The sequence below is a fragment of the Tiliqua scincoides genome, chromosome 5 (assembly GCF_035046505.1).
Source record: "Tiliqua scincoides isolate rTilSci1 chromosome 5, rTilSci1.hap2, whole genome shotgun sequence".
NCBI lineage: Eukaryota > Metazoa > Chordata > Lepidosauria > Squamata > Scincidae > Tiliqua > Tiliqua scincoides.
The window spans coordinates 18930141-18950187 of record NC_089825.1 but is presented as its reverse complement, the minus strand read 5'-3'; the positions used below and the strand labels follow the sequence as shown (position 1 = coordinate 18950187).

The 20047-nt window shown below is 45.0% G+C and overlaps 1 protein-coding gene across 1 annotated transcript in view; it reads left to right on the top strand.

Annotated features, from left to right (window-relative positions):
* The first annotated feature begins 210 nt into the window (after nucleotides 1–210).
* APBB1IP (amyloid beta precursor protein binding family B member 1 interacting protein) overlaps nucleotides 211–20047 on the top strand; it is a 58774-nt gene continuing 38937 nt past the window's right edge. The window contains exon 1 of the mRNA XM_066629028.1: nucleotides 211–339. The gene's annotated coding sequence lies outside the window, so the exon portion shown is untranslated. The remainder of the gene's footprint in view (nucleotides 340–20047) is intronic.

Here is a 20047-nt window from a genome sequence, read left to right as displayed (position 1 = left end):
GGGGCAGAGCCAGGCTGCTTCTTGCTTGTTGCCCCTCTTTGGAAAGCAAATTCCCTTTTTATCTCATTCCTTTCAGCAAAACGTCTGGGGAAATTTCCCTTCATCTATCAGCCCTGCCCTGCCTTGCCCTCCCACTCCTACACTGCTTCGGTGTAGTGCGTTCAGCTTGTGATAGGCCAACACCACTTCCTTCCTTCCTTAGTGCGAAAGAGAGAGAAAGCCACCTCGCTCAGGAGAGGGGTGCTTCTTGTATGCCGGGGAAGGGGCTGACCGGGCTTAGTTTGCTTGCCTGACACAAACTCCCTCGCCTCGGCCTCTGAAGAGAGCAAGGCCGGCAAGGTAAGCTCAACGGCTCCAGGAGCTCTGCGCGCTAATGGTTACGATGGTGGAATCTCAGCACATGTGGGTTGCTTATTATTTTGGGGGGGCAGGGCTGTTACAAGGACCTGTGGGGAAGGGGCTTAGTTGGAAAGAGCAGCTCAACTTGAGAGGGGAATTCTCTTCTCTCCCATGAAAGGAGGAAGGGGAAGAAACACGTTCAGTGCAACTGAAAGAGAGGCTCTTTGACAAATGGCACTGCTTGTCACCCTTGTTGGTTAGCTCGAGAACCTGTTTCCTGCACTGTTGTTCCTATTCCTGGGTGCAGCCGTTGTTAGAACGTGGGAGACTTGGATCAGAAGCAACTTGCTTCTAACCCTGGCCTGGCTATGAAACTCACTGGCTGACCTTGGTGCTGTCACCATCCGTAACCTAGCCTACCTCGCAAGGTTGCTGAGAGGCAAAAATGGGGTGGGGAGTTGCCCTGTATACTCTGCCCTGAGCTTCTTGAAAGAAGTCAGGGAGGATATACTTAATGTGAGAAATTATATGACATGGATCCTATGCTCAGGGATGTTCAGAGTTCTTCCTTCCATTCTTGAATGATGACTGGAGAGGGCATTTTCTTAAGCCATTTTGTGGACGATTTCTTCTTCTTATATGCTTATTTCTGTAGCTTTTTTTTTTTTTTAAGTGGATTATGTTGTTGGGTGGATTTTAATTTGTTAGTTTTATTCTGACTGTCTTAGGGCACAAGCCTAACCAGGTCTACTCAGAAGTAAGTCCTATTTTGTTCAATGGGACTTACTCTCAGGAAAGTGTGGTTAGGATTGCAGCCTTAGTAGTTAAAACATTTTATGCTCCATCCTTCTGTCAACTAAGGGCACAATCCTAACCTAGTTTCCAGCACCGATATAAGGGCAATGCAGCTCTGAGGTAAGGGAATAAACATTGTCTAACCTTGAGGAGGCCTCTGTGACTGCCCCCCAATTGCAGGATGCCGCACATAGCGGTACAGGCTATGCCAGTGCTGGAAAGTTGGTTAGGATTTCGCTCTAAGTAAGGCTGCAATCCTATGCACACTTGGAGTAAGCCCCTATACTTCCTATACTCCTGGGAGTAAGCCCCCTGGAACACAGTGGGACTGATTTCTGAGTAGACATACCTAGAAGTGCTCTGTAAGCTTTTGAGCATGTTCTGAGTGCCTTTTCCTCAGTGGTGAACAATTGCTGCTTCTCCCAGCCCCCTTATTGATTTGAACTTCCTGACAGTCTGTGCTTCAGCTGCACTTATTTTATAAATTAAGCTTTGCCTAATTAACTAGAAAGTTGGAGGGGGCAGGAAGCGATCTCTCCCACACTGGTTTGAAAAAGATTTTGTGCGTTACTTTAGCGTGGTTTTGCCAACTCTGCAGAACTTCCTGCCGCAGAAATTGCAAGAACGGGTGTGTAGGCCACACCAGCAGCCCTCTTGCAACACAGGGAAGCAAGACAGTTGACTTCTACAACACTCACTGGAGAATTTTGAACTATAAAAAGGAATTGTCAGCACACCTCGTTATAAGAGGAGCCATTTCCCCCCCCCCCACCCCACAAACTTCCCCTTTCTGCAGTGGATGTTCCCTTTTTGAGTGCCACTGAATTCAAGAGATCAGCTGCTTCAGCTCTGCTCCTTCACTCAAACACCTCCAGAAAACCTACGAGTATATGTGTTCCTTTTCGTGTTTTATTCCACTTTTATTCAGCCTGGATAGGAATGAATGATGATAAGCAGTGGAGACGGAGCTTTTCTCTGCTTTCAGAAGGCTGCACACTCCCCCTCCCCCCTATTTCTACTAATTTTTTTCCCTAAAACCTTAAGTTTCATCAGTTGGAGTCAGGTTCAAAATAGTGGCAGGTGGGGCAAAGGAAGAAACCAGACCAGGATGACCAGATACAATGGAGGAAAGAGTGCCTATATTGTGTCTTACAATGCAATCCTACGCCTATCTACTCAGAAATGTCTCATTGTGTTTGATGGGCTTACTCCTCGGTAAGTCTGTATAGGATTGTAGGCTGTTTAACTGTACACTGGAATAACCCTCAAATGAATACAGATCTCTATGTGACTACAAATCGAGAATTCCAACACACAATTTAAAACTTGACAGCAGAAGGGGTTGTTAAGCTGAAATAGAGTGTAATTATTAGTTTAACGTATTAACTAGTAATTACACTCTATTTCATCTTATGGTATACTGACAAAGTGCTAAAATTGTCAAGGCACTCCATCAGTTTTTTTTTGCATTTGACAAAGCAAACCACGCTGCCAGCAAGTGGAGGGCTCATGTCTCCCAATGGCCTTACTAATAAATGATCTTCCCCAAACTCCCATGACACACCTGCGGGCTATTCGCAGCACACCAGTGTGCCATGGCCCAGCAGTTGAGAATTGCTGCATTAAACTGCACCCAAGTACAATCCTGCCCTCTCTGTGCCCGAGTACAGTTATTCACCCATTCCATCCAATGAAAGTACAATATGCGCACAAGAATTGTTGAGTTGTAAAAATGAACCCCCCCCCCTTCCCCAGACAGTCATTCAGTTGAAAATATGCTGTAGCGTATAGGGACACAATATGTACGCAGCTGGGCAGGCAGTGGCCCATTAGAGGATCCTCTCAATGGTGGTTTCTTGCTCCTGGAAATGCAGCTGGCCCTTTCTTTATACTAGTGGTTCCCAACCTTAGGAGCCCACGGACCACTGAGGCAAAAATGGGAATCATCGTGGACCACATGCAATGCCAGCTATGGGTGGTCTGTTTTCCACTCTCTCTGGTGGTCCGTGGGGAAGTATCTCCCAAGTGAGCACTCCCCCACTTGTTACCAGAGAGGGTGAAGAATGGACCACCCACAGCCACAGGCTTAGGTGTCTCCATCCTCTCTAATGGTTCATGGGGAAGCATTTCCCAAGTGAGTACTCCCCCACGGACTATCAGAGAAGGCAGAGAACGGACTGCCCATAGCCAGCACTTCAGTGCCGGCTGTGGACAGTTTGTTCTCTGCCCTCTCTAGTGGTCCGTGAGGGAGTGCTTGTTTGGCAAGATGCTGAAAGTGATCAAAAGTGATTTTTTTTTCCTCCTAAGACCTCAAGGACCACTTCTCAGGGTCTTGTGGACCACCAGTGGTCCACGGCCCACAGGTTGGGAACCAGTGCTTTACATTGTATATTCTTTGCCCGTTGGGCAAAAAGGCGGGGTAATAATAATAATAATAATAATAATAATAATAATAATAATAATAATAATAATAATTCTTTGCCATCCCTTGAAGACTTGACTTTTTTTTGGTCAGAATTTCATTAATTATTTCTAAATCTTCAGTAAGTTTTGGTAGACCTCTGTCTTTTTTTTCTGGTTTTATCTATACATTAGTTTAATGTAAACCACCCCAAGACCCTGTTAAGAAGGCTAGATATAAATGTTTATAAAATATTTAAAATTATAGATGTTTAAAATAAACACATAGTCTTAGTGCTGAACAAAGAACGGGTTAAAGGTGACCAATTCATACTCATATTTTCCAAGTGAGGAATGCTGAGTGATGAAGCTATGAATGATAAGCAAGGCCAGCCATGGGAGATAATTTTTATGTTCCTTGCAGTTTTAAAGAACAGCAAATTGAGTCAGCATTCTTAAGCTCATAGTCCCATTTTGCAACTGGGGAACCACAGGCCAGGAGAAATACAACTTTTAACCGTGGATTGGGCAAATAGCAGTGCAATTGCATATACGTGGGCAGCCCGATCCTATAGTCAGGCAGTGCCAGTGGCCTGCGCGCTGCCCTGGCAATGGATGTTGCAAACATGCCATAAGGCTCGTTGTAGTTACCAGGAGATGAACGGTGCTGATCCTCTGTGCAGGTGGGTTGAACTTCAAGAGCCCATGGCAGTGAGTAGATTGCCAAGAGGCAGGAAGGCATTCCCGGGCAGGGAAAGGGTGGGGAGGGAATACACTAGATGGGGTAGGCAGGCCGGGGGGGGCAGGAACAGCTGCTGTCATCTCCTGTCCCCACTCCTGGACCTTGGGGCAGTGGCCAGGGATAGGATTGGGCTCTTAGAAATACTGTACATAAGAACATAAGAACAGCCCCACTGGATCAGGCCATAGGCCCATCTAGTCCAGCTTCCTGTATCTCACAGTGGCCCACCAAATGCCCCAAGGAGCACACCAGATAACAAGAGAGAAATTCCCATTTCTCTCCCATTTCTGTAAGTCCCATTGCATTCAGTGGAGCTTAAGCTAATACTTATGTATATGCTAAGTGTATTTAGATTGCAACTTTTTTGTTGCAATTCAGTGTCAGAAACCCTTTCTGCACATTACCCATAGATTTACCAGTAGATTCTGATCTATCCTGTGCCCACTGCTGGATTATTAAAAAATAAAAGGTATGGTATGTCCATATGGAAATTTCTTGAAATGTTCTTATCAGGTACCTGGACAGATCTACAGAATTTATGACCCACTTAGGAGGCCAAATTCAGTCCATCAACAGTCACTTATTGATGACTTGATTACCAGGTGCTTCATTATTCCCATCTTTGTACTCACATGCAGCAATTTTATCTACACTTATCTTGGAGTGTGGATAAAATTGGATAAGCCTAATTGACTATAAAGGGATTTATTTCTGAGTAGACATGTGTAGGCTTGGGCTGTGAGGTGTGCAGCAAGAATGGAGTGTGTTTATCAGTCACTCAACAGGCCATCCACAATATAAGGACGCCACTGCTGGGCTGCAGTCTGCATTCTAATGTTGGATTGTTAAGGTGTTTCAAAAAGACGCATGACCTGTGCTAACCTCTTTTGAGGTTTGTTTCAGAAAACAAATGCAGTTTGTTTCCTTTCAGAAAACATTTTGGAAAGTGATTCTGGTTAGCAGAAATGTTAGTAAAATAGCTTGGTATATTTCAACAAAATTGCTGTTTCCAAGGTTCAGTATTTTTGTGCGGCTGTTACAGTACATGAATTATGGACTGGGCTGGATTTAATGTAGAATGAAAAATTGTAAACAAAGCTTTTGGCCTCTGTATAGCTGAGTAAATACTTTGCCGAGCCTTGGTTAGCAGAAAGCTGATGATGCATATTTTCATTCAGCCATGAGTACTCTCCTTCAGCAGAAAAGGGAGAAGTTAGATTCCATTTCCTTGTGCCCGCTGGTACTGTTTCTGTTTTCAGAGCTGAGCAGCCATTAAGCAATGAGAAGGTGTGACAACAGTTTTGGAGTGTCCCTACAACGCTAGGGAGAAAACTGTGGCAATGCCAGCATGTCCACCTTAATACATTTTGAAGCTTGTACAGATTAGATAATTCTTATTTTGCAGTCCTTACATGCAGTGGGTTTCAGTCTACGCTAGTCTACCTTGTGTCAGGATGAGCTTGGCTCATACATGTTTTTATGACTAGTAACAATAGTATCTTCAGAAAAGAAGTACATGTTCTCTGCCCTCTCTGAACTCTTTCTGGCACTCCTGGCTGTGCATTACACCACACTGAAAGTACAAGTCTTTTTCAGCAGCTCTTGTTTGTGCAGTTAATATCGGTACCTGGTTTCCATGGTTTGATGCATTCAGACAGAATGGGCTTGCTGTTGACTTGTGATTACAGTCAGACCTCGGTAGCCATGGGGATCTGTTTCCTGACACCACGTGGATACCAGAACCTGTGGATCCAATTCATAGAACCTCCAGACATGGAGCTGGACCTGAGCTCCAGGACACGACTAGAGATGTTCTCCGGTCATCATCCAGAGGCCTCTACAGGCCTAAGAAAGGCCTCCAGTGGTGCCAGAAAGGCACGTCCAGTTTTTGGAAAAACCAGCACTGTCTTTCTATCACCTCTGCGGGCCTCAGAAAGACTCCCAGATGCGACCAGAGAAATCTCTGGTTGCATCTGGGAGCTCAGGTCCAGCCTCCATTGTGGGTCCCAAATCCCCGTATAAGGAGGCGGGACCTGTTTAGTGACACAAGAATGAAAGTACAGAATACAACCTAAGTTTCAGAAAGCTAGTTGCTTCTATTAATTATGACGAAGATTCAAGAAAATCAAAGAGGTATTTCTTGAATCCTTCTTGATTTTTCCTGCTTTCTTATGGTTGTGAGTGTTTTTAATAAACTTAATATTAGGTGGAAATATGTGGGAACAGGGTACTAGCCTCATCTTAAGCCTTACCTTACGTAGCCTTAAGTACTGATATTAGTTAGTTGGCAACCTTCAGTCTCGAAAGACTATGGTATCGCGCTCTGAAAGGTGGTTCTGGAACAGCGTCTAGTGTGGCTGAAAAGGCCGATTCGGGAGTGACAATCCCTTCCACACTGGGAGCAAGTGCAGTCTGTCCCTGGCCTGTCTCCCTGGCTATGGGCCTTCCTTCTTTGCCTCTTAGCCTCAGACTGTTGGCCAAGTGTCTCTTCAAACTGGGAAAGGCCATGTTGCACAGCCTGCCTCCAAGCGGGCTGCTCAGAGGCCAGGGTTTCCCACCTGTTGAGGTCCACTCCTAAGGCCTTCAGATCCCTCTTGCAGATGTCCTTGTATCGCAGCTGTGGTCTACCTGTAGGGCGTTTTCCTTGCACCAGTTCTCCATAGAGGAGATCCTTTGGGATCCGGCCATCATCCATTCTCACGACATGACCGAGCCAACGCAGGCGTCTCTGTTTCAGTAGTGCATACATGCTAGGGATTCCAGCACGTTCCAGGACTGTGTTGTTTGAAACTTTGTCCTGCCAGGTGATGCCGAGAATACGTCGGAGGCAGCGCATGTGGAAAGCATTCAGTTTCCTCTCCTGTTGTGAGTGAAGAGTCCATGACTCGCTGCAGTACAGAAGTGTACTCAGGACACAAGCTCTGTAGACCTGGATCTTGGTATGTTCCGTCAGCTTCTTGTTGGACCAGACTCTCTTTGTGAGTCTGGAAAACGTGGTAGCTGCTTTACCGATGCGTTTGTTTAGCTCGGTATCGAGAGAAAGAGTGTCGGAGATCGTTGAGCCAAGGTACACAAAGTCATGGACATATTACTGATATTAAGTTCAATGGAATAAAATGAATGCATGTGACGGGTGGTGGCAGTGATGGCTGTCTCCAACCTACGTGTATTTCTGAAGAATCCTCATTTCTATAGCTTCACATGCAAAAGGCCCTTTCCAACTGACTGAGAATCCTGCTTTTCCTAAGTTCCTAGCTGAATGGAATAAGCCCTCTGTGCCTACAACTTGGGGAAGGTTAACCTGACACTCCCCAGTATTTCTATTCTAATCTGAATCCCCATTCCCTGAAGCTTCAGTACCACCTTTCCAAAACCATGAGAGTTAACAGATCTTCCTCTTTGTATGTTGTATTGTGCTTGAACATTTGTCATTCTTCAAAGGAAAGGGACTCACACCCATTTTTAAATGGGAAACACCCCATTTTCAAATTTAGATCTTGACCTCATGCATCAGTGGTGTTGACATTTCAGTTAACATGTGAAACTATACAAAAACTTAGATGAGTAATTGAGAGAAGGGCGATTCATGTTTATCAGAGTATGTTTCCGGAGTGTGTTTGTATGACTGAACGGGAGATTTGAGTAGAAGTTAAATCAATGCAATAATCTTATAAAACAAAAAGGTCACCTATGACCTTTAGTCCAAAGAGGGCTTTGGGTACAGACAATATGGCTACATTATAACTGAAAGGAATAGCAGAATCAATATACAGAATAACCACGGAACAGATACCACAGAAGATAAGTGGTATATCCCCATCAGAGAGCTCAGATTCAAAACTGTAATTCTTAGCATGCAATCCTATACTCCCCGCCCTCCCCCCGTCATAAATGACTCAGTAAAATCATTTCATTGGTGGCTGAGACTATAAGAATGAGGATTAGGTCTGCACACACACACACACCCCTCTGGGACTTCCCCAGAAATGTCACTTCCAGTTTCTCCATAAAACCAGAAGTCGCGGGTGAGCAGGGGGGCATGGACATGATCCATGGATATGTGAATCCACAGATACAGGATCCAAAGAGGGGGCCCCTGTAATTCACACAGGCTCCTTATCTCAAAAGAAAAAGTTTGTTGTTATAAGCCCTTCCCACAAGGAAATGGGAGGGGCACAATACCCATGGCATTCCAAAGAAACATTAATACATGCATCTACAGCAGTTACAACATAAAAAAGCTAGCTTAACATAAGAACATAAGAACAGTGCCACTGGATCAGGCCGTAGGCCCATCTAGTCCAGCTTCCTGTATCTCACAGCGGCCCACCAAATGCCCCAGGGAGCACACCAGATAACAAGAGTCCTGCATCCTGGTGCCCTCCCTTGCATCTGACATAGCCCATTTCTAAAATCAGGAGGTTGCACATACACATCATGGTTTGTAACCCGTAATGGATTTTTCCTCCAGAAACTTGTCCAATCCCCTTTTAAAGGCGTCCAGGTCAGATGCCATCACCACATCCTGTGGCAAGGAGTTCCATAGACCAACGACACGCCGAGTAAAGAAATATTTTCTCTTGTCTGTCCTAACCCTCCCAACACTCAATTTTAGTGGATGTCCCCTGGTTCTGGTGTTATGTGAGAGTGTAAAGAGCATCTCTCTATTCACTTTATCCTTCCCATGCATAGTTTCGTATGTCTCAATCAAGTCCCCCCTCAGGTGTCTCTTTTCTAGGCTGAAGAGGCCCAAATGCCATAGCCTTTCCTCATAAGGAAGGTGCCCCAGCCCAGCAATCATCTTAGTTGCCCTCTTTTGCACCTTTTCCATTTCCACTATGTCTTTTTTGAGATGCGGCAACCAGAACTGGACACAATACTCCAGGTGTGGCCTTACCATCGATTTGTACAACAGCATTATAATATTAGCTGTTTTGTTCTCAATACCTTTTCTAATGATCCCAAGCATAGAATTGGCCTTCTTTACTGCCGCCGCACATTGGGTCAACACTGTCATCGACTTGTCCACCACCACCCCAAGATCTCTCTCCTGATCTGTCACAGACAGCTCAGAACCCATCAGCCTATATGTGAAGTTTTGATTTTTTGCCCCAATGTGCATGACTTTACACTTACTTGCATTGAAACGCATCTGCCATTTTGCTGCCCATTCTGCCAGTTTGGAGAGATTCTTCTGGAGCTCCTCACAATCACTTCTGGTCTTCACCACTCAGAAACGTTTGGTGTCATCTGCAAACTTAGCCTCCTCACTGCCCAACCCTGTCTCCAGGTCATTTATGAAGAGGTTGAAAAGCACTGGTCCCAGGACAGATCCTTGGGGCACACCGCTTTTCACCTCTCTCCATTGTGAAAATTGTCCTCTGACACCTACTCTCTGTTTCCTGGCCTTCAACCAGTTCTCAATCCATGAGAGGACCTGCCCTCTTATTCCCTGACTGTGTAGCCTTTGGTGAGGGACCATGTCGAACGCCTTCTGAAAGTCCAGATATATAATGTCCACAAGTTCTCCCGCATCCACATGCCTGTTGACCTTTTCAAAGAATTCTAAAAGGTTTGTGAGGCAAGACTTACCCTTACTAAACAATGACTAAGAGACCCAGAGTTGGGTGTCTTCAGTCCATCAGACAGCATGCTCCACTCAGTGTTGTAGCACTCAGTTCAAAAGCACACGTTCTAATTTATAGTCCCAACAGCCAATGAAGTGATTTTACTGAGTCATGCTCATCCCCCAAGCTGGCATTGCGCACCATGTTACATAATATTAAGTTAGATACACCTGTGTGATCTCTCATACTGGTCAGCCTATGGTCTTATTCCTCCTGAAAGGCACAGAAGTATTTAAGTCCTTTAACTGTCAGAAAGACAGGCTAATTTACTGTACATTAAATTTCAAGGAATCCCCCAAAACTCACCACTTCCATGACACCTGCTCATGCAGCCATGCCAAAAAGGCGTTCCGTATCCAGTGGGGGGGGGCATTCGGAGTCTTAGGCAAGGAGATTTAAATTCCCTTTCTCCTCCATAAGCCTCCACTCCACAATGGATCTCCTAGGGCCTCCACCAGCTATTTCACTGGTGCACCTCTGAGGAGACAAAGAGGGTGGGGAAGCTTGAAAAAGAGGGGACAGGTGCATGCCTTCTGTGGTAGCACTCCCAAAATCCCCACTGATGGAGTGTTCTGCATTCCATTAGGAGCCATTTCATGACAGTGGAACTGTGTTCCACTGTTGTAAAGCCCTGCGCACACCAGCCCAAGCCTAGATGGGATGCGGCCATTAAGAAAACAACCCCTGAGTTGGGGGTTGTTGGAAGTTTTTTTTAACCTTTTTCTTCTTTATTCAGTATAACTCCCCTTGTAGCAGTGGAGCTGCATCATCAAGGTGCACACTGTATCCTGTGGAGGAGTTTCAGGCCTCAGAGTTCTCCTCTGGGTAAGGGAACATTTGTTCCCTTGCCCAGGGTAAGCCCTCGCCACCTGAATGGGTCTACTCAGACCTGCACTGAGTGCACCCAGGAAGGCAAATTGCGGCCAGGAAGGGGGATGTGATACTGAAAGCACCCTCCATCCACCCTGTTCCTTCTCTCTCTGCCCTGCTTTCTTCCATGACTGGGAGTATACCACACTATGCCATATTACACAGCAGGAGCTGGGGCTGAAGAAATATGACTTGCTTTTGGCCCAGATAATAAAGCGACAGACCCATCTCTTCAAATGTGGATCCTTCTCCAACCAAGTGAAGTCAGGAATGGAGGAATCTGATTTAAGCACCAAAAAGGTCATGAGAATCTGTGAGCAGGTAATCTGTGAGCCTGAGGAAGGTCAGTGGCAATACATGATTGAGCCAGGCCTGTGTTTAAAGAGATCTGTCTGCCACCCCCTTGTGTCGGGCCACATTGTGCCAGGTCCAGTCACAGTCATATTAGTTGCAGGCTCTCCAATTTGAAACTTAGTCTTAGACTCTATGCAGCACATTCTCCAAAGTCTATAAAGATTTTACATAGTAGTGTTTTTCCATTAGGTGGGGGAAAAGTACCTGTAGTTTTATGAATTTTGGGGAATACTTTAGCCAGCCAACAGAGGGATTTTAAAACGAGTGGAAAATATCTTCTACCACCTGAAGATGGGATTTGTTTGTTTCTGGAGGTGGACTGCTTGCCTCTAGGTAGTTCTGCCAGCATGGCTTCTTTTGACTTTTCTAAACACATTAATAATCTCTAACTTTGCGAACAGAAAAGGACTACCATATTGCATTTTTACTTCTGTTCTCTGCTCTACAGTGTTTGCTTTGATTCACAGTGGAGAAGAAATGGATTTATTTTCTAAAAATAGGGTACAGTCACGACTGGTGCTTCTTCATTCCAAAAGCCTGTTAGATAACCACATCATTCTCCTGAATGTGGAATAATTATCTAGTCTAGTTAGTATAAATTGTAGTACAGTGAGAGCCCAATCCTGTGCTTGGCGGCACGGCTCCGTGCCGCCGAGCACTATCGCAAATGCGCCATAAGGCACGTTTATGAGCATCACTGCTGGGCTCTTGCCCGTGCTAGCTCAGTGCCGGCCGGTGCTGAGCTAGCGCAGGGTGGTCACCCAGCTTCCGCAGCTCAGCGGTCTCCTGGACCTCCGAACCGTGGCAAGGTAGGCGGGAGCGGGGACAGGGGTGGGGAGAAGGCATTCCGGGGAGGGGGGAGGCTGGCAGGGGGCGGAGAGAGGGAGGGAGGGAGGCAGGTCCGCGGAGCTCTGCTCCACAGGATCCAAAGCACTTGCAGAGGGCTCCACACCCTACACGAGCACCTTTACCTTACTGCCTTTTGGTCGGCGGTAAAGTGAGTAGCCCCATTGCAGGGCTGCTTACCTTACCTTGGAGAAGGGGACGACAGTCCCCTTCTCCTGAGGTGCCTCCCATGGTAGCCCAGGAGGCGCAGGATCTGGCAGCAGCCCTTCTCGGCGTCGCCGAGCCTGAGCGCCCCGGGCAGCTCAGGATTGGGCTGTGAATGTTTTCCGATGGCAGGAAACTGGCTAGAGATGCCCATGTGACTGAAATAGCTTGGTATCTAAGGAATGGTTTGTTTGTTTAAAATATATATCCTGTTTTTCGAACGAGAAGTTGTCTAAGGTGACTGACAATGTATATACTCAACAACCCCAGTGCAAGACGTATTAAGATGCAGCAACAAACTGCATTAAAACAAACTCAGTGCAACTTCAACTAGTTACACTAGCTATTAAATGTTTTACAACAGCAAAATTTAAAAATGTTTTGGTTTGATGATGAAAGTTCCTTAGGGAGAGGGGCAAGAGAAAACTTCCTTTGGAAAGGTATCATGCAACTTGGGCCTGCCGCTCTCCTCTAGTCACCTTCAACTATTTTGTACACATGCAAGCTGTCTGTGGGCGTGTGAATTGGTTTGTGGGTGTGCTTTGCAGCATGATTTCCACCACTGTGGCAACTCCAAGAAGACTTCAGATTTTGGAAACCGCTGCAAGATGTTTCCACGTTCTTGCTGGTTTACATAGCACTATGCAAATGAAGGCCTGAGCATGCCCACATCGGGTGAACGTGCGGAAAAACATTGGCAGGAAAAGAGTACTGTGTGAGCTGGCTTTAATACTGGCCATTTTGTTTCATGTGCAACTGCCTGTGAGTGACTCAGTCACTCAGTGAGTGACTCAGTAATGAAAGCAATCTTTAGTCATTGTGGTTCCTTTTCGTTGCAGTCGAATTCATCCCAGGCCTACCGTTTGCCGCTCTGTGGTACACTTCCCCTCTGCTCCCCTCCCCCAAAGACCATTTCATAGCAGGGCTTCTGCACCACCGCAGGTGGCTCTTGCCTCTCTGTTTTCCTCATCCTCTTTGCCAGACTTCAGAGAATGAAGGCTATGTGTCAACAGATCCGTTACCAGTTGACGCTGTTGTTTGCACCATTGAGAAGGCGCCCTGCAGGGAGACTTGATGAGAACAGTTAACTAACCGGTCATCCAGCAAGCCACATGAGGGGCGTGGGAGGATCCCAGCTACCAATGGGAGAGAGAGGCTTAACTTTATAATGGTTAAACAATCATCTTGCAAACTCCTACTTCAAGGAGAGAATTGTGTCTTAGAAAGTGAGTTGTATATCCTGTTGAGCTCACAAGTTGAGAGAAAACCTGGATGTGGCAAGACAAAGGAAGTGTCTTTGATAAAGACCTGCAAGGTAGGATTTGAATAAATAGATGGATTTTCATTTTGAGATAGTGCCCTCTTAATTTGCATTCACTTTGTTGGTTGTATAGACCAGGGGTGCCCAAACCCCGGCCCGGGGGCCACTTGCGGCCCTCAAGGCCTCTCAATGCGGCCCTCAGGGAGTCCCCAGTCTCCAATGAGCCTCTGGCCCTCTGGAGATTTGTTGAAGCCTGCACTGGCCCAACGCAACTTCTCTCAGCGTGAGGGCGACTGTTTGACCTCTCACATGAGCTGTGGGATGAGAGCTCCCTCCACTGCTTGCTCTTTCACATCTGCGATGCAGCAGCGGCAGCAAAGGAAAGGCCAGCCTTGCTTTGTGCAAGGCCTTTTATAGGCCTTGAGCTATTGCAAGACCTTCATTCATTCATATAAGTTCATCTTTAATATATTCATTTATGTAAACTTATGTAAATTTATTCAAATTTTAAATGTAAATTAATTCTTCCCCCCCCAGCCCCCAACACAGTGTCAGAGAGCTGATGTGGCCCTCCTGCCAAAAACTTTGGACACCCCTGGTATAGACTGAAGGTAAACTGAAACGTGGAAAAGTTTAAAATTGGAGGAGAGAACAAAACAATTACAGCGGTTTTAAAACACACTAAACAGGGAATAGGCCATTGCCTGCGCACTGTTCAGGTGGCCAGAGGGAGCCTCAATAGCTTCTTCATACTCAGTTGGAAACTGGGTAAGCTGAACATTGTAAATGGAGATCAGGATCACACCCACCATCCCTGCTCCTGAATATCATGTGTTCATGGGTGGACAAGGTACACATGCAGGTGCTGTGCACACAGAGCTAAACAGAGCTTGTGGGCTCTGAGTGCACAGGGAGTTTGGGAGTGCAGTCCCCCTTCTCCCTATGCCACACTTTAACTGGCCTGCGGTGCAGTTCAAAGGATAAAATCCAGTTTAAGCAATATTGCAGGGATTCAACTAAAGAGATAATTGGGAGATCAGAGGAAGCAGAGACATGTTCAACTGCCCACACAATCCTATGCATTTCTCGTTAGAAGTAAGTACCTTCTTAGAAACACCAATGAACATTGTGTTCATTGAGGCTTCCTCTCAGGAAAGTGTGAATAGGATTGCAGCATGCATTTGTGCCAGACCCCTTGTTTACAGGATTCACTGTAGAAATGCTTTATACTGCAGTTGTGTGCTTGCTCCAAGTTAGTCTGTAGCAGCAACAAACAGAGCAGCAATTTTCAACCCTTTTCATCTCACGGAACCAGCAGTGCAGTGTGCCTTGCCAATTGTCCACATTGGTTGGTTGGCAACCTTCAGTCTCGAAAGACTATGGTATAAGCCTACAGCACCCAGTATTCCCAGGTGGTCTCCCATCCAAGTACTAACCAGGCCTGACCCTGCTTAGCTTCCAGTTTGTGGACAATTGGCACAGCACTGCTGGTGGGGGGGTGGCGGGGGGTCACATCCCCCATTGGCCTTACTAATAAATGACCTCCCCAACTCCCTCGGCACACCTGTGGATCATTTGCGGCACACTGGTTGAAAATTGCTGCTATAGAGTCATAAAAACTAGCCAGTTTATTGTAGCATAAGATTTTCTGGATAAAAGCTCATGCTGCACTAAGGGCCCAATCCTATCCAGTTTTCCAGTGCCAGTGCAGCTGTGCCAATGGGGCATGCACTGCATCTTGTGGTGGGGCAGCAGTCATAGAGGTCTCCTTAAAGTATGGGAACATTTGATCCCTTACCGTGGGGCTGCATTGTGGCTGCACCGGTGATGGAAAATTGGATAGGATTGGGCCCTAAGTTGATCATCTTTAAAGTGCCACAAGACTCTTTGTTGTTTTTACTCCAGATAACTGTTCTTTTGAACCAGTTGAATATGGCACAATTTCAGTGCAGACACTGCTAAACCTTTTTCCCATCACTCCCATCAATCACAAATGTCTTTGTTTTTCTTGCATCGCAGGCCATACTTCTTTTTGTTAGTTTCAGGTAGCCACTTGTACATTCAGTATTCAATAACTTGACATCCCCGAGCCTGGTGGAGAAGGAAAAGCTCTATTAGCACTATTAAGGAGCTAATTGCAGGTTATGTGAAAATGGAGCTCTGATGCCATTTAAGACAAGATTAAAGGAAGGCAGCTTCAGTGGAGGTGGAACGGAATTTTCAATAGGAAAGCAATACAGGAAAGGAGCACTTTTTCTTTAAGGACTGGGAGAATGGCCCACATTTAACATAAGATTCTCGTCTACATTTCCTCTTCCGTTTCTTTCCCCACTGCTTTTCCAGTCTAGCTAGTTTGAAAGGCAGTGGAAGTGAGTGAGTGAGTGAATGAACAGAGATGAGGATTTGAGTTCTGGTTTGCCTCTTCAAGTTGACTAACCACAAAACCACATTGGGTCTTGCACACTTTTTGAAATTTATGAATTGGTAAAACAGCAATCTATTCCTTGCCTGCTTTTCCCTGTTGATTTAACTTGGGATTTGCATTTCTGTCCCCTCCCCTGTCACTAGAAGTGTGGACTGAAACTAGCAGCTGAGTGCTGTGCCTTTTATGACACACTACAAAATTGAGTAGCTTGAGATTCTTTCACATTGTTCAGCTGTGACTTCCTTTGTTTCTAAAGTTATTTGCAAGGCCACAATAAATGCAAAAAAAAAAAAAAATCAAGCCAGTGAAGGGGCCTGCACTAGTCAACAGAAAAACTGTAATACCTTCTAAGGCATGCTGCAATCCTAGCCACACTTTCCTGAGAGTAAACCCCATTGAACAAAATAGGACTTACTTCTGAGTAGACTTGGTTAGGATTGTACCCATATATTAATCAAGCCCTTGCGCTAACTTTCATGTAATTACTGCACACCTGTTTCTTATCATTGGTGCAATTCTAGGTTTCAGTTCTGTCCTCACTGTCAGTTGTGTGTTTCATGGTACACACCAGCATGTTAATAATTATGCTGTGATGAATCCTATTACAGTCCTCAAAATTGCTGGAGAAATACATCTCTATGTCATGCTGACTTTATTCTAATCCCCTTCTGTCCCCACTGGACCCAATTCCTCTCTTGATGATTGTTGTTGTTGTTGTCATGTGTTTGAATGTCTAGATTACAATTTCCTGTGCATTGTTCCTGCACAACTCCTACTATTTCAACAGCATATTTCACTCCTGTATTCTTTCAGGTCGTGAAAGTCTTGATTACAACAGAATCTTGCTTAAGGTGATGTGTTTTTTTTTTCCTGTTGAAAATTGCACAAAGCTTCCACTTGTTTTCTCGTTAATAATCAAGAACTTGAGTCCCTAAGATATACTCTGTAGAGAATCACTTCCTCTTTTTAATCGTTTCCATGTTGAGAGCCATGGTAATGAAATGATCTATAGATGTGTTTATGCCTAATGCTTTCCAGTGGTGCTTCTGCAGCCAGAATTCAGCTGTCACTTGTGACGTTGAAATTCCTAATGTCACTCTATGTATTAAATGAGCCTTACAAATTTTGAAATGACTTTTTCCAGCAACTACCATACAGAAGGAACTAAAGCTTTTTTCCTCTCAACACCATATTTGGTATTCCTCTTAAAATGGCTGCAATTTCCACTTCTTTGGAGCTGGCATGGATCCAGCAAGGTTGTTCTGTTTCTTTAGTTGGATTTGTATTGCTGTAGAATGAATGGTTCCACCACTGAATATAGCTGTTAAAAAAGGAAGGAAACTGGCACATGCCCAACCAGTGCCAGTGACATTTCTAACATGGTGCAAATACAGACACCACTGTTGCTGTAGCCATTGCACCCGTCTACAATGCAGATTGGATGACTGACACACCCAGGGTGCAAATCACGTGCAACTAATTTGTGTTAATACTAATGAAGCCAAACCCAAACAGGAAGTACTTCAAGATACTAAAGACTCATCCAGATAGCCTTTCTTCGTGGAATCAGGAGTAGTCCTACAGTCTTGTGTACAGTATTTATTATAGTCTACTGTTTACGTGATCTCCTGTCCAAGGGATTGATCAGGGACATCCCTGCTTTCCTTCAGTAATACAGCAGCATCAGGTCAGGCTGTGCACTGAGCTGCTATCTCCCACAGTCTAGATTTGCAGGACCTTTGATGGTTCCCATCTGGTAGTATGTCATTAGGAGTCAGCCAGCTCAGGCACTACCCCAGGGCCCACCTTATCAGGTTGACCTCTGAACCTTCAGTACCAGTGGTGGTAATAATAGCACCCAGTGTGCAATCAGGGGCCAAATAGTGGGCGTATAGGGTAGGTGCCAGTACAGGGCTTTGTCCCATGCCCTCCAGCAACCTAGTGCTAGAACCAGTCCACATGGTTGATGGGAATTGCTGCTGGCCTAGGTGCATGGCTGGCTCCACATACTTGCAGAATGTGGGATGGTCCTCCCTTTCTGAAATCCCCCATTATATTCAGCAGTGCCAAACTACCCGAAAGATCCTCTGCCGTCTTGTCACCCATCAGAAAGATTCAAAATAAAACTGTTGCTCTCTTGTTTTCATCCTGCTGCTGCACAGCTTCAACTCTACAAAGCCTGTCCTGACACCTTCCTTGAAAGAGGTACAAGTTCCACAATATTAATCTTGCAAAACTGTATCCAAACTGAACTTCAGGTTGAAGAAATTTTTTATAGTCATTCATAAATAAGAACAAGGAACACAGGCAGAGTTCTTCTATTACAAGTGCACAACTGAGCTTTGTGTTGCCATCAGCATAAATATGAATCCTCAAATATCTCTAGATCTAAGATGGCCAAAAGGTATGTTTTTATTTGACTTCACACTAATCCATTTTGGAGTGTCAGAAATTATCACTGCTGATAAAGTCTTATCCAGTGATAAGATTTCAAAGTGCTGTTTTTTCTAATAAGAATCAATGCAATTAAAAAGAAACACAACTGTCTCTTATATTGCTAAATTTTTCTCTACAATTGAACCCCTGAGTGCTAAGTGTTATACCTTAAGCATTGTACAATAAGCATAAATTTAATAATGTCTTGAAGCGGCATAAGAAAGGGGAAGTACATTTTCTTGCCAGCTTTCACATGTACAGTCGAGCACTTTGCTGGATCAGCCATTAGGCTAAATCTTGTATGGTATGATGATCTGAGAGCACTTCTATGTTTCTAAACATTCTTTTCACCTTAGAACAGGGTTGCTGTTCCCTTAACATGGGAGGTGGTGGCAAGCACTGTGTTCCCAATTCTTAAGGAATTTTGAAATACTGTACTGGTAATTTGCTCAGCAAAGTCTGTCCATGCTACACTGTGAAATGGTCACTTGTGGAAGTGATAGTTCCGCTAATAGTTCACTTGTGTGAACTAGTTCACTTGTGGAAGTGATAGTTCTGCTAATCCCCCAGCACCTTAACCCATTTCTGCCCAGCCCACAGGTGTACACATTTTATCCCTGTTGTGTATATGCAATGTTGGACAGAAATGGCTTAATAAAAAAAGTGAAGATTGCCTATATGTCTGCCCCCCCATGAGAGAGAGAGAGAGAGAGAGAGAGAGAGGAGAGTGCAGTGTATGGCTCAGAGATAGCTGTGTGTGTGTGTGAATTTAGGCAGAGAAGAGAGTGTGGTGCATGGCTCAGAGATAGGAGCTATCTCCTTCAGTGAAGATAAGAGATGCTTTGATAATGGGCGAACTTACTACAATGAAGAAAATGGATATCCAGTTTAGAGCCATATATCTTATGGCACCATACTGTGTGCTGATGCAGTGGCTCATTTAATGGGATGGCAGGAACCCAGCACTGGCACAGGGAGACCGTCCATCTCTCTTTGTGTGGCTGCTTGAACCTAATCACATCCCTGGTAGACAGCAGAAGCTATTGGTGCACAGCATGCAAGAAACTTTCTTGTAGAGGGAGTGAGCTGCTGAAAGTTCCTCCTGCCCCTCCAAATGCCTCCTGGCCGTTTTACTGTTTTTCTCTTTTTCCTCGCACTGTACTAAATGGGTTTCAGTGAAATGTGACTCCGTTTCTAATAACCAGTTCTGCCTTAGTTGCCAAGGCCAGGATGCCAGTTCAGACGCTGTGGTGCAAAACTTTGTTTATGCTGCTAAAAGTAAAACAGCTCCTAAGACTATGACTGCCCAGATGATAACCACATATTTGTCTCATAAATATTAACCAGCTTGAACTGCGTGTTACTTGGCTACGCCTAGGGGGCCTTGCTGACTGTTTTCTCCATAGCAATTACCATATCTGCTTGGATCACTGGTCCATTCAGTTTTTTCAGTAGCCTATTGCTTCCTTGCTGTTCATTTATGGTAATTGGAGTGTTTTGCAGTGTGCTAAAGTATTGAATAAATTTTGATTTTCTCAGTGTATGGATGGCAGCCACAAACTGATGGCTTAGGCTATTTTCTTTCTAGGGCAGAACAGATTACTCTGCTGTCTATTAAAGCAGAGGCTGCTTAATTTTTCTTCATGATCTCCAACGTGTTAAAAAGCTGTTGGCCAGGAAAAGCTAATTAGAATTCTCGGGGGGGGGGGGCGGTCAGAGTGCTGAATAAATAGCTACTATTATTCATC